At 41.1% G+C, this 16,155-nt stretch overlaps 1 protein-coding gene across 1 annotated transcript in view; it reads left to right on the forward strand.

The window, feature by feature from the left end:
• The window catches only part of nrg3a (neuregulin 3a), a 399,759-nt gene that overhangs the window by 147,938 nt on the left and 235,666 nt on the right, over nucleotides 1-16,155 (forward strand). The window lies entirely within an intron of this gene.

Below are 16,155 nucleotides of genomic sequence, written 5' to 3' on the forward strand. Positions count from 1 at the left end.
ACTGCTTAGTGGCTTTAGTGAAAAAAGGAAGAAAAAAAACATACCACCGCTGCTGCAATTAAGTGTTTTCAGTAAAAAGAGTCGAAAGCTGAGAGTACACAGTTGCATCATGGGAATAACATGGATCAATAAAGACGACAGCTAGAAACTTTAACAAGAGCTACCACGGCATTGACCACAAGACCTGCTCTGAAAAACCAAAATGTAGAACTACACACACACAGACACACGCACACACACAGACTGAGGCAAACTCCAGCTCATCATTCACACACAGAGAGAAGAAAGAGAGCAGAGGTGCTGAGAGTGGGTGCTGCAGTTAGTCATAGAAAACACATGATGCTAAAACAGTTATGAACAAAGACTCTGGCTGAGTCTCCAGCAGGATATAGACCCAGATAAAAGCGGGCCCGGATGAAACGCACAGACAGGAACCGTGGACCAAAGCCGGCAGACAAGTCCCTCAGTAAGAGAAAGAAGAAGCGAGAGAATCTGGAGATAACTAAATCCCTTCTTTATACAAATGTCAGTCAGGCAGCCCTTTGTGCGTGTCCTGGCTGATGATGCAAATAGAGTCTGTTTAAAACAGCCGCTCCACCAGAACTAAAGTTCTCACCATATTTCTATTTTCACACATTAACATCAACACTTAAAGCTCAGAAGTTTCACACTTTGTTGGCTGGCGCACGGTTCGGGTTTTTTTTTATTTATCTCAATCAGGCTCAATTATTGATGCCAAAAAACACAGCTATATAGGAACAAAACGTCAACACATAGTTGTCATTTCATACAAGGTCATATTCAAAAATGTCTAATTTGTGCAGTAAAAGTCTTGATTTCACTGCATTAAATCTAATAAATTCCCCCGAACGACTTCATTCCCATTTTGGGAAACAATATTTCCATATCCTCTCTACTTCATACCAGGATCTTCACTTTGTGTTAAGTAGACATAATTCCATAAGTAGCCTTAGAAAAGCCTTACCCATACACTAAAATAAGAGTGTAAGCACAATCATCGACATGGATTACAATGTTTTAAAAATAAATAAATAAGAAGGTTTAGGGATGTTATGAAAGCTTTACAGAATCACTGATGGTTCAGTTGTTTATCATCATTCACTCCAGTGAACAAATATAATTTTCTGTATATTTAATTCTTAAATGTGCACAGCAAACCTTATGGAGAGTTAGATGAAAGGTTATGATTATTATTTTGAGATGTGTTTAAACGGAAATGAATAACTGCATCGTGTTAAAACTGCAGAGTCATTAACTGCCTTGAAGTACAAGCCAAATGTGGTTCAAAAATATAATAGTGTGTGGGAGAGCAATCTGATAACAGGAGGTGCATGTAAACAGCTTTGAGGAACAAGGATATTTCAGTAAAGGGTAAATGTGAATGCTGATTTCCTTGCCTTAGCTCGATTTACCCAATAACCTTCTTTCTTGTGTGCCTATAAGGACAGTGATGGCTTCATCCATCACATGTCAACAGCCCTCAGACAACCTCGGCTCAGTTTGGAGGACAAGAAAATAAGTGACAAAACGAGCAAGCGTCAAGAAAAATGATGTGTGACGTCAAATGAGAGATGCCCTTAATGAATCAACTGGAGCAGCAGAGGAGAGAGGACAGACAGGCCTCAACCACAGTTATCAGTAAATTGTAATGGGTCAAGTCTTTTATCTTTCTTTGAGGGCCTGTCACTTGCCTCCATCCGCCTCAAAAACAAAGGCGGTTAAAACAATCGACAGTTTAAAGATCAAACGTTGAAAGAAAAGCATCAAAGTTAGCAGAAATTCTGTAACAATAAAACAGGGAGGTGTTATATTACTCACATAGTCAACGTTAGCTACTTTTTCATTTTCAGCTTAGAGGAGACTTTAGAGTTTAACATCATTCCCTCACTAAGCGTCGTCTCCGGTATGTTTGTTAGCTTTTCTTTTATTGAAGTTAGCATGCTAACCAGCTGAGTCACTGTAGCATCCAGTCTGTCCTGAGAAAGTAACTCAGACTTCTGCTGAAAAATCAAATTATGTAAAATAAATGCAAAAAGACCTTTGCTCAGACAATAGAAAGGGGGATTTTCCTTGTAAGTTTTGCTACTGCAAACAATGTAAGCATTTACTGTTTACTTGCCAGGTGCTTCAGCCATCGTTGTGTTTACAACGTGATAATGTTAATCTCCTAAAATATTGGTAGAATAGTGAGAGAAGGATGCTTGTCCGAGGAGCAGCTCTTTTTGTCGATTAAATCACAAAGTGCTTTACAGTAAAGTGCAAAGTGGTAGCTATCTTACATGGTAACATAAGTTAGCTTAAAACTCATGAATCACATTATGATAATCAATGACTAAAAAACTATTTTCAACATCGTATTGCTTCACTCTCCACTTTACTTCAATCCACTTTCGAGACAAATGCAGCTCTTGCCGAAAAACTTCCCCAACGGGAACGTGCATCAGCGGTTTTGCATGAATTTACCTCTAAAACAACTCTGTCTCGTAACGTTCCGTTATTATCTCATAGCGTGGTGAATGTGCAGGTCACAACTTGTTCACCAGAGTGTTTTGGAGTTGTTGGATTGTGTATTTGATGAGTTTGATGAGGGAAACTTAGAAATCCCGCTCTGAGCAGCTCACAGCTCTGCTCCGCCTTTCAAAAAATAGTTTGCACCGGCAATTAATGGTAATGAACCTACTCCTGAAACAGGGATTATGGCAATGGGCCAATTTGCCAAAATGTTGAACTATCCCTTTAAGTACCACAATAGAATATGAGCACCTTTTATATGAGCTGCAGTCCAGTGAGACTGCATGGCAGCTAGTTAGCAGTGGTTTTGTGTCAAGCTTGAAAATATTTCTTCCATTGTGAAGATAAGTTGAGTTCATCACAAGACAGTGCCAGTCTTTTTGCTCCCAACTCTTTTCTTGTTTCACTTCAGAAGTTGAGGTTAGTTTTCTTATCAAAGTTCACTTGAGCTCACAACAGTGAGAAGCATGGGTTCAACATTTAAGTAGATTCAAACACTGTGTTGCATCAGTCGAATTTCTCTCCACATCAGTGTCCACAGTCAGTGCCCCAGGTGGCCATTGGCAAGTGTGTTTCTCATGCTGCGGTCGGAGCCCAGCAGTGGGTCTCTGTGCCAGACTGAAGCGAGCAGATAATTCCCGGCGGGTCCCCACTGAAGGCTCCCTCATCTCTCAGACCCAGTCACAGATTAATGGCCTGGTGGCTGCATTCAGATGCTCCGTCTTCTCCGATAATCAAAGGCAGAGCCGAGCACTATTGGGAGAGAGTTTCTTTAAAAACACACACACACACACTCGCACACACACATACATACTCACAAAGCAGAAAGAGACAGTAGAGAAGATGTTTGCAAAGGGACTAAAAGTAAACCCATTTATCAAATTCATGTGTTAAATTGGAAAATGTGGGTGCTATCCTCCTCTAAGGAGATGATCTGATGCTGGAGAGTCTATTAAATGGCTCTAAGCCCCAAATAAACAGAAGCGTATCATGTAGAAAACTAAACTGCACTCAGGCCGGGCCTGTTTTCAGCCTGTTTATTTGCCTGAGTGTCCAGTGATGTGCGTCTGAGCCTCGTCCTGACAGTGCGGCGAGTTTTCAGAAAGGGCGAGAGACAGAGAAATGTATTCCATCACCGCTGTTCTATTTTCAGCTCTACAAAGTCGAGAGCCGAGCACCACTGTTGGCTCAAACTAACATCAGGGTAAAAGACGAAGCTTTTTATTGCAGCCTCTGTGCATATACAGTAACGCTTAAGATTCCTGTAATTTGAAATTCATTTGCAGAGATTTGTTGCGGCGTTTTTTATTCCATTGGAAGCCAGCCTTCAGTCTGAGATAAGACCAGTGGGAAATACTGCATCCCTGTGTTAATCCCCAGTGGCACTGCGCCTCTGTCTGAGCCACAGTGGACCAAAGGAGGGTTTTCTTTTTTGTTTTGTTTTAAGAAGACAATCTGAATGCAGCATCTGAAGCCATTTTATCTCAGCGCTGCCTTTAGTTTGAAAGGGATTTCTGGGGACTGTTCTAATGTTGACTAATGCTTCCTTTAGCTGTCTGGATGATTCTTCAGGGGACAGTTGGTGGCATTTTCTACGTCTCTTAGTCAAAGCTAATGAGTGATTCATATTAAGTTCACTCCAGCCAACTGCTGCGAAAGAGTCAGAAGGTCACAGATTTTTATCATTATTGGATTCGTCGACCACTCGGCCTCACTTCGAGATCTGCCGAGCGCTGGCAGACTTTACCATTAAACTCAAAACTGTAGAACAAGAAAACAGTGGGACTGCATTTAGACACAAAGTAAATGAGCAAATTGGTTTTTCAGGGTACATTAGGGAAATGTACACACACATAACGAGGTAATAATGAAAACTCAACTATAATTAGCTATTAATTTCTGAGAAAAAAAAACAGTGAACAGAAGAAATTGTACATTTAGCTCAACAACTTCCAACCTGATAATTATATTTTCATCTTTCTGTCTCTGTACTGGACTTCTTTCTCTCTGCCACAGGAACATCAACTATCTCAGGTATAACATTAAAAAAAGATGAATAAATTCATCGCCTGCTTGAGTTTAGACGACCAACAAGTTGACAGAATGAGGCTGACATTTACTTTAATGGCCAAAGACTGTCATTTTAAAGGCGCCGGTGAAGCTGGGAGCTATTAGAGTATATTTGTGTCTTGCTACTGTGCCACACTGGCATAGGACACATCCAACACACTGTTCAGAGACTCCACACCACTCAATTCTATTATCCAAAGTTATTTTCAATATCTGTCCTTTAGATAATAACAACTCAGTGTAAGCACCTCTAGTGTGTCCGTCTGTCAAGTGTTGATTTTATGTGCTGTTGAACTGTCAGTGTGAAAGACCACTTCACAGCTTGGTGCATCACAGTCCAGTCAATACATGCTTCTCTCAGAGGTGGCATAAGTACTCATATTCTGTACTTAAGTAGAAGTAGCCTACAGATACATGGGTAAAAAAAATACTCAAGTAAAAGTAAGAAAGTACAGGCTCTGAAATGTACTTTCAAAGTAAAATTAAAAAGTAAAAATGAATTTTTGCCGTTAATGAAACACAATACATCCTTTGATAATTTTGTTACACGAAAAAAGTTCAGACAGAATAATCATGATTAAACTGACCAGAGGTACTGCGTGAGCATCAGGATAACTGTTAACAGTTTTGGTACTCTGAATAATATAGGTGTAGGAGGAGTAGAAAGTACATATTTTTGTGTATAAATGTAGGGAGTAAAAGTAAAAAGTCATCAGAAAAATAAATACTTAAGTAAAGTACTGAAAAATCAACTTAAGTACAGTAACAAAGGAGAGTGAGAAGATATATTTGTGTATTTTCAGACCATCTCCTCTCTCAGGCGTCTCTCTGCAGCTCTAGTACCAACAGTCTCTGAATCGGGGCTTGGGCGCGGGGCTGAGTTAATGCTGCTGTTGTGACATTACAGAGTTACAGATGTCTTGTTGGCTCATATCAAGGCTCAGTTTCTGAAAACAAGATGCAGTACTGTATTGCATTTTTCTGAGCTGAAGCTTTGATACTTTCACTTTTGAAAGGTTGGTCTTGATCCTGATCTGATGTCCTTTAGGTTTTGAACATTTCCTCTTCACCAAGAAGCTTGATTCTGTTTTGCAACAGCTGACAGTGATGCAGCACTTAAAACTGCTGCTGTGGTGTATTTTGTACAATCTCTACCCTTTGTTTGTTTACGTTTTATTAAAAAGTAGACTGATGCCCATCTTTAATTAGGATTTCCTTGAGGCCCGTCGGTGTCTTGTGAGAACGCTGTCGAAAATGAACCACACAGCTTTAATCAGGCCTGTCTGCCGCATCAAACTGGAAGAGCAATTGTTTGTACCTTTAATTATAGCACCTTCAAAGGTCAATAGTCGTAGTTTGTTTTCACACTGGATAATGGAGAATAGATGCATCTACTTCAAAGTTTGATTTAAGAATCTGTCTTTATCTGTTCTTTTTCATCCGAGCCCGACTTAGTCTGGGAAAACAACCCTGGAGATTTATGAGATTTGTACTTCAGTAGAGACTGATTGATGGGTTGGGCACAGTAAGTGGTTCTACGCATCAATTAGAGCATGTGGAATAGTCCAGTTTGTAGCTACCTGTGCAGATAAATGAATGTAGATGTAACCCTCAGACCTGCTCCCATGCTGTGAGCGCATCCCGACTCCTGTCTCTCTTGCTGCATTTTCCAGACTTCCATCAATTTTTCCCCTCTTTCTTGGTAATGAGCTAACCCATTATTTTTTATTCAAGTCCTTAATTTAGATCACAAGTGGTCTATTCCTTCAGCCTGGAATCAAAAAACACAGCAGGGAGCTGAGGCCTGGAGACAGCAAGAGACTGATGAGGGAGAGAGGCTGAGCTGACACCCTTTGAGTTTGCCCCCATGGTGACTAATTAACCTTTCAGGTTCTTCAAGTCCCCCATCATCTCAGTAATACCCACGTGTGTGCATCTGCGCATGTGTGCTGCTTCTGACTGAGACCATACGTTTGCCTCAGCGGGGGTTTGATGACATTTCCTCTGGACTTCTATCATCCATCGCTGAACCTTTCTCTGTCCTTCTTCCTCACCTCGCTCTCCCCCCGAAGACTCTGTCTGCTTCTCAGTCTCCATAAAAAAACTCATCATTTATGCAACCGAAGCAGATTGGCCTCTTCATTTTAGTCTCGCTGCAGACATACAGTATTAATAAGTCACCAGTCACCAGCTGTTTGTTTTAGAGACCTAGTAGACATTTAACTTCTTACTTCACCCTCTAACGCCTCAACCTCCTCTCAGTACAATGATGATTTTGTCGTATCTAATGAAACTAATGCTTATGGGCGTACAAGGGTGTGGTTGGTGGGCAAAGATTAACATTTTCACTTGTCTATTATGGTGTTTTATACACATGTTCGACCTGGGAACTACAGGGAACCAGTGACAGTCTCATAAAAACAGCTTCATACGCACATTCAGGGTCTCATGAATCAGATAGGAGAGAATCAATCCTGTCAATCAGCATGAAAATGAACCTTTTCAGTACAGGGTACAAGATTTAGCATTAGCCCAACTACTAACACTGTGTCTACTTCTGCCATTTACAAGCTAAGATGAACAATTAAAGGTGCCATCTCTGCTGATACTTTTCCTACTATCTAGATTCTGTGACTGATCCAGAACTTCTCAGTGAAGTGGTAAATGTAAAAGAGCCTCCAGGGTTGGTTTACCATTTTATTTGTCACCTTTTATGTAAAAAAAAAAAAAAAGTTAAAACATTGAATAATTGCAAAGTATTTAGTTTAAAACATCGAGACAGTTGATGTTGCGTTTATTATCATTCCTCTTCTACATGAGTATGTTGTCTTTGAAAAACAACCAGTATGACTTATATGAGCAATGACATTATATTAGTCACTTTAGAAAAGTGTGAAATTGGTTTGATTAATGAAGCGATGTCATTTACCAGCATGCACCTGTACACATGCACCTGATCTTTACGTATCCTTCAGGAGGTCACCGTACGGACACCAAGTTAACACCTCCCCACTAACTCCTTAATTGCTCCACATGATGGATGAATGATAATTAGTTATTTGTGCTGCAAAAGAAACAAATAAAAAAAAACATTGTAACATCATTCAAAGGCCTTTTTAATTCACAGAGAACTTTTCTTTCTCTCCGTTTACTTAATGACCTGTCAGAGTTGCCAGTTAGATTTAGCTGCACTGCCACCAACAAGCTCCACCACCCACAACTCTCAGTTTGGGTAATTAAGGTAGGAGTTTATCTCATGAATCTATGTTTTGTTGAGTAAAAAAAACTGCAGCAATTTGAATTCTCACTCACATGAGTGGAATCAAAATAAGTCAGTTTTTAGGATTTCATTTGGCAAATAAATCCTGAGAGGTGTAATCAACTGTTCAAAGCTGAGATGTGACTGCGCTCTGCAGAGCTGACAGGTGGTTGAAAGACGTTTGCGATAAGACAGTCGTTTTTTGGCACAGTAGCCTCCGTGTATGTGCATGGGTCTTTGTTGCAAATCTTCAAATATTTCCTCTGTGCACAGTTGGACACTTTTACGTTCCCTGGCCTGAAACAAAAAAAAAAGAAAAAAAAAAATCTGCAGTACAGATATGATCAGTGGACGACAGTGTACCTGCTTAGTGTCTGTCCTCCTTCCCTGCCTTTCAATCCATCAAGTCATCCCTCCAGACATCTTTGTCTCTCCGCTGTAGTCTGTCTCTTCACACCCTCTGCGCTTCCTCCAGCCTCACTGATGATTTTTATCGTATGTCCCTCGCAGAAATAAAGAGAGGGAGGGAGCAGGAGACAAAGGGAGCGCTAAGAGACGGAGGGGATGGGTGGTGGTGGTGGAGTTTTTGTGAGAGAGAGTACTCCAGAGACAGATATACCCGGCAGAGATCTCTTTGAGTGTCTTAGATGTGGTGGTAGAAAAGAATTGCTGGTGCAGCAGAGGTGCCTCACTGGAAGATCAGTGGATTCCCTTCTGAATGTGAAACTCAGAGAGAGGAGGAGGGAGGAAAAAAAATCATCTTTATCTGTCAAACACATTCAATGTGATCATAACAGAGTTTACACTATGGGATCATCTCTTGGTCTGTGTTGTCATGGCGAGGTTAGCAGGAGTCTACATCAATTAATGTATTTACAGAACATCAGCTAATTGGTCGTGAACATTGAACCTGAAGTGTAAAGTTGCTGCGATGAAGCATCAGGGGAAACTTTTACGGCTCTCAAGCTTCACTTTCAAAGCATTTAATGACCAAAATGCATCGTTAGGTCATGTTTTCCACACGCTGCAGAAGGTAATATACACAGTACCCACAGCCTGAGTCTGGTCTCTGTACCATATGATACACTACTCACAAAGTTAGGGATATTTGACAAGAATATCCCTATAAAAAGTTCATGCTACAGTGATATTCTATCATGAAAGCCTTTTAAGTAGAAGGATGCAATGGTAATTTATTTAATCTCAAACAAAAGCTAACAACAGTGGTGGCTATAGCTAGACTTGTAGTTCTTGAGACCGGTCTTGGTCTCAAGACCACTTTTTCGGTCTCGGTCTCGACAGTGTTTGGTCTCGGTCTTGTCTCGGTCTCGGGTCTCTCGGTCTCGCAATATCTCGGACTGGCAGAATGGTCTCAAAGGGATTTGTAGCCTACAATATCCAGGCAGGCGTGCTTTTTTGGGGGGATATCATTATTTATGCGCCCCCTTCAAGTGGTACCAATCACATGCATTTTGTGACACAGACGGGTTGGCACTCGTCCTCACGTTCTACAACTCATCCGGAATAGCAAAATATGGTGTAACTAGTTGTTATTTTTTGGTCTCGTTCTCGGTCTTGAGCTCAACTGGTCTTAGTCTTGACTTGGTCTGTCTTGGTCTTGGTCTTGGTCTTGATACTCTCTGGTCGTGGTAGTGTCTTGGTCTCGGTTCAGGCGGTCTTGACTACAAGTCTAGCTATAGCACAACAAAAATCTCCATGTCTGTGTTGTCTTGGTCTCATGATGTCAAAATTTGAATATGGTGGAGAGGAGAGGGAGAGATTGTCATTGAATCAGAACCAGAGCGATTTACTGGTTCAAATGACAATTGTGATTTTTGTGGTTAATCACCTTGTTAGAGAACAGCATGTTATTCAATAAGTGCTGAAACATTGAACAATTGGACATGTGCAAAAAGTTTAGAGAAGGTTAAATTAAGTTAACCTGTAAAGGTTATAGTGCATTTTAGGTGCATTCTGAAATTTAATCCAAAAGCCAAACTTTTTGTGAGTAGGCCTAGTGTATGTCAGATAACGTAGCCTCCACATCTGGACCAGTTGTACAGCAAATCCTGCAACTGTGTTTACCAGCTGGAATCTGCCCAGATGTGGAACTATAGAGACCAGATGTGGGCCAAAGATCCAGGCATACGTATGTTATCCCAGAAGTTTCATTTGCTTCCTGCCCATTGGCTCCCCTAGTGGTAGTATAGTTGTTTACATTTACTATAGACCTGGTTTTGGGATTAAAGAGGTCACCGTACTGTGATTCTCCTTTATTATTAACAGCAAAGAAAGACTGATACAAAATAAAAGCCTCATGCATCATGCAAGTTTTAACTTTTCCTATAAAAAAAAAGCTCTGCAGAGCTTTAACCCAAATACAGTCCGAGCTTGAATCATGGTGATCAGCCGCTCAGCAGGACATTCAATTCATTCAACTTATCATCTTAAGTACTTGAACCAGTTCTTTCATTTTCTAATTCAACATGAAAGCAACATTTTTTTTCCTGCTTACTGAGTTAATAAGAGAAAGTTGATTTCACACAACTGATAATGAGATTTTACAGTGTTGAATTTTTCCCACATGTTGAAGAACGAAAACATTTAAAATACACAGACCTGGCCGACTTTGGAAGCTTCGCCGTTATTGTGTGTTCCGGCCTCCAATCCAAATATACACACAAACACAGAGGAGAGCACTACAAAATGCCCTCAGACACACACGGCCAAACACACAGCGACACACAATCTCATATGTGCACAGCGGGTGCTTTACAAGAGAGAGTGGGAAAGCTCTATTACTCTTCCTCCTCTCACAATTTCTCAGGGGGTCTTAAAAAGTAATGTGTTTTCAAATGCAGGGCTCTAGCTTGTCGCGGCGGCCTGGCTGCCTGTGATATATGAGCTGGGAAACAAGCGAAAGGGCAGCCACCGCCACACGGAGCAGGAACCCGACATAGTCTAGTCCTCGGCTTTACAAGAGTGCGTTACCGGAAATGTGCTGTTACAGAAGAGAAAGAGGGAGATGAAAACATAGCAGACTAAATAAGAACATGGAGGGAGGGAGGGAGGGAGGGACAGTGGGGAAGTAGTTAGTGATGCAGAAAGGTGGCGAGGTTTTGCAGGGTGTTTGTTTTTGGGAGCATCTGCACACACGCAAACACACACACACACACACATGATATGCACAAACTGTCAGGGTTTAACCTCATCTTTGGCCACACACTCTTCGAACATAAAATATGCAACTCTCCATTGTGTGCCTCTGGTCAACCAGCGTCCAACAACGCAGTTCAGCAAACAATAACCAGTGGGCCTGTGCGACCGTCTTTCCTTTGTGTCAGAGTGTGTGTGTGTGTGTGTGTGTGTGGATGTCGTCTGAAGTCCAGCATTTGTCAACAAACAGCAGCTGTGCCAATCAACTCACCTGGCACTGATCTCATGAGCGGTCTCTGCACCTCACTCTCCTGCAGCTCCACGTTCACCTGCACACAGTCTGTTTTATCTGAGACAGGACACTTTAAACTACACACAGGATCAGTTTACAAGGCCAATGATGGTGAAAAACTTTCTTGACCACTTTATTAGGAACACATATCCCTATTTATAGAAAATACTAGACTTAATTATCAGGTTTTGTCCTTGTCCCTGTGTTTTATGTTACTATTACTGTATGTTAAATACAATGTAAATGTACAAATGGTATCTCAGCATGTGGTCATGAATATATTTAAGTATATGACATTATACCTGGCATTGCTGCGTATTACACACTAATGATAATTGTCTTCAGTTCTTTGTGTTCTTAATATTAATTTGTCACCCACATTGTTTATGAAAAACTTATGAATACCAATAATTATTATCAGATATAGTCATGTCAGTTATATGAAATCTGACTTTTCTAAAGTATTTAAATTACACTACAACATTTTGTCATATAAAGTATTTTCAATATACACACAGTATATTTTAGCTTATACTTAACTGGGAAGTAAAAAAGTTACTTCATGTTCCTCTGTAACAACTAATCATTTTTTTCTAATACAAGCACTGTGGAGTCCAATCAAGACTTAATTTAAGTAAATACATAAATCAATATGTTTGCTGGATAGCATCTAAGTCATTAAATTCATACTGTGATAGTAGAGTCCACAAACTTACCGTATTTATATTTTTTCCTCCCTCTTGTCATCTGCAGACACACAAATTTCATCTTTTTTTAAAAATTATAATCAGCTCTCACTCGACATCATATCAATATTCTGTAAAAGTAATGATCCTACTTCTTTATTTACTGTACGTATTTAGCACTATAATGTGCATGTTTTTTCCCCTTCGTCCTTCTTAAAGCCCATTAAACGTATGTACTTGAGTGGCTGCCTCCATTTGTGTGATTCACCGTCAGCGCCATTGATTTTGTCGTCCACCGCCGGCCGCTTGTTTTGCATCGCTGTGACGAGCCGCAGCCGCTGTCACAGGATGACATGCTAATTCACAGATGCTAAAGGGAGCAAATGGGTTCGGGCATTTATGGTGGTGAAGTGTAACTATAGAGGGAGCAGAGAAAACCAATTAGAAATCCAATTACACCTATAATCACTGAGAATCATGCTGCTTAATCTTGTCCTTGTATAGTGAGCACATGGTGGAGGAGGGGAGGGGGTGGAGGGAGGAAGGGAAGGGCCGGGGTATGTCATTTATACCATTGGTTAGCACCACTTAATGCTGCAGGAAGGAAAGCAGCACAATTAAATAGGAAGGAGGCAGCCACATAAATATGAGAGTAAAAACATCTAAAATACCTGAAGGCACCTTTGAATTGTAATGAAACACTCTTTGATAGTTGCTTTGATAGTTTATGCATACCTCGTCATGAGAGGCTGTAATTACATAATAACATGTAAATTCACACACACACACAAGAGCTCATTAATGTGGGCACATGTGAAAGAGAGAACCACCCATTATCCTTAAATAGCATCTCTGGAATTAGTCTTGCAGTGTTTGCATTCCTCACAGTGGAAAAGAAACGTGTGTGTGTGTTTGTGTGAGCAGCAGCAGCACAACTCTACACTACAGTGAGGTAAGCTCTAATTAGCGCTCTACATGTGAGGAAACCTTTCTTTTCTTTCTTTCTCTGTCTTTTCTCTCTGTTTCTCTTCTCTCCGGCTGAAGTGCGTTCACTCCTGCTCTGTGCTAAACATTTCAGCTTTGAAGTCGACTTTCAGAGGCAAAAACACCCAACAATCCAAAATCCCTGCAGCAGCAGCAGCAGCAACAATGTTATTATCTGTCTCGCATCACAACAACTCTCTGTGCGTCCTGACCGACCCTCCGACATCAGCCCGTACTGTTCGTCGTGTAACAAACTGGGAAAAAATATCACAAGTGAAATATTTGCATTGATTTCTATGTTATCACTATCCTGGCTAACACCAGACCTCATCTCACTGTAGATTGAGATTAGGTCAGGGAACCACCCGTTCATTTTTTCGTATTTGAGGCGTGGTTTACAAAAGCCCAGAGCTGTTTATTGGGCGCTGTGGATGTCTATCAAATGCGTCTGTACGTAGCTTTTAGCCAATCGTATCAATCATACCCGATGACGTATGTAGAGCGACAGAAATATGAAAATAAACTCGTGGTCTAAACTACTTTCTAATGCTGCATCGAAAGATAAAGTGTCTGCCGCCATGTTGGATCAACAATCTATCCACAAAGTCGCTTCGGTGTGTCGCCATTGTCTTGCTGACCCCTCCCCCGCTCTGTGATTGGGTCCATGGTTTCCAGGCTGACATGCAGAGCAAATAAAATCACGCGCAAGGCATCATGGGTAATGGGTATACCTAGGATGTTATCACTCCATTGTTTCCATTACGCCCTCAGAAGCATATACACATCAGTGGTGTGAACATTATTTGTTTTTTTTCCAGCAGAATGGAAATATCCAGTTGTTTGAATTCAATTACAGTAAAGTGAGAGGAGAAACTGTGTGGACGGTCTCATGACGTCCACGTCTCGTCTGCCTGTTTGATTTGTCTGTCTTGCTAATCTGTTACCCGGCCCCCCATCCACCCCTCACCCCCCTCGCCACCCGCTCAATGTCTATCTAAAAGCCATATTGCTGGGGATAATGAAATTAATGTTTTATGGGCCATTTGCTGGGCTGTGATTAGATAACTGTGAAAGGAGAGAAGGAGAAGAAAAGGGGAACAAGAGGTCCGGGCTGACCGATCTCCATCTCTCTCTATCTCTTTCTTCTTTCTTGTTTTTTTTCCCTTTCGCAAACTCATCTCAATCCATTATTAGAGGAGCAGCTGGGACGAGGGGCGTGGCGAGGGTTTAAAAAAATATTGAGGTCATGCCTCCTGCACGCTGCTTTTTTTTTTTTCTGGGTGCAAGATATGCTTTTGTTGAGCAGTTATTAAGATTTCAACTTGTATGTCTTTGTGCAAAGACGCTGTTAATCTTAAAAAACATATATGGCAACTATGTTCTTTAATCCCAAAACCAAAATAAAGCTTCTTTACAGGACAGGAAATGACATTGAGGGGCTAAAAATAAATCAGAAAAAGCTGCATTAATTGATGCCGTGGCCACTCTGATGCAGTAAAACAAGATGAAAGCACGACTTCCTCAGCAGCTTCAGTCCTCATCGGCGAGAAAATTATACAGAAATGAGCTTCTATTCCTTCCCCCCATCTTTTCCATTTTTTAATTTATATTTATTTTATTGCATTTCATCCAATCTCCCTCCACTGTTCAGGATTCAGAGACATTGCGACAGGCATTAGGGACACAGCTTGAAGTGTGTATATCTTCACCGGGCAAGGATAAACAAGACAGATTGAGTGTATGACTGGCTGATTCACTGGCTGACTGGCAGAAATAGTATCTTACTGACAGACTGGCTGACTGAATGACTCACAGACTGATTGGCAGAGACAATGTGTAACTGGCTGGCTTGTTGCTTGATTGACTGGCTGATTGACAGGCTGGTTGACTGAGTGGCCGACTGAATGCCTGACAGGCTAAGAAGGAGACGGGAGACGAAGACGACGACGCGGCTGCAGCGATGGCGATGGCCGGCACAGGACCGATCTGTTTGTTGTGTTTATTCTCTGGGTGTGATGTGTATTCACCCACATGAGCGTGGTGGTGATTGGATGTTCTCCATGGCAATTGCCCCCATCTGTATGCGATGGTCTCACAAAGTCTGCCCCAAATACTGGCAAATGAGGCCGGGGAGCGCAGATGAGGGGAAACGATTTAAAGAGGCAATCAGCGTGGGAGGGACAGAAGTGATGAAATGGAGTAAACAAGTCCCTTTTTCTTTTTATACACACATGTAGACAGCAGGACACACACACACACACACACACACTCACAGACACACACTCAGAACCAAACGCTATTACTCTCAAGAGCAGTAAAGCTGCAATAGTCACAAGAAAATCCATTCTCCAACAGTTCATGAATTTATGAATTTTTCATAGCTCATACAACAGCTTTGTTGAAAACTCACTTTTGACAGACTGGTGATGATAGGATTTCGTCTTTTTTTTTTTTTTTTAATTCTCTCTTCCAAACACTTGACTTTGAAATAGTGCAGGAGTAATATCATTTGCTCTGAATTAATGCGCTGGTCATCCTTGTTAGTCACTCCTGACAACAGCCTGTGTAAACACTCGGGGGTTGTGTTGGGATGGAGTCTGGTGGACACCGGAAAAACTGATAATGTTTAAATAGAGAACTTGTTGTTGTGGTATAGCTCTGTTTAAACAAGACATGAAGAACTGGACAAGAATGGCCTCACCTTCACTCTGTGTAGGAGCCAATATTGTTGTGAAGAAAGTCGAAATCTTTATTGCAGTTTGCAGTCTGTTTTATAGTTAAGTATTTGAAGTGTGTTATGTTACAACTGCTTTTTGCGTAGTTGTGAAATTTCCTATAGCACCTGAAGTAAGCACGGCGCATGCGCTTTAAATAAAAAGGAACTAAAGAGCAATATCTGAGGTCAATACAGTGATTAGCGGAGGTGCTATAGGTACAGCATAAAAAGGTTTTTTGACCATTTACGTTACTTTAAGACGTTATTGACAGATGTTGCAGTTGGACGCATTATCTGACCATTGTAAACCCAATAGAAGATTGGATGTGTACTAATGGAACGTCAAAATAAACCCACAATAGGACGACCTGGCTCCGGTGTTTGTGAGTGTGGAAGTAACGTACATGAGTCAAGCCAACTGAACCTTGCATTCCGCTAAAATTTGAGTGGCTTTAAAATT

Source organism: Trachurus japonicus, chromosome 15, assembly GCF_045865225.1.
Source record: "Trachurus japonicus isolate A0001 chromosome 15, Traja_1.0".
Taxonomy (NCBI): domain Eukaryota; kingdom Metazoa; phylum Chordata; class Actinopteri; order Carangiformes; family Carangidae; genus Trachurus; species Trachurus japonicus.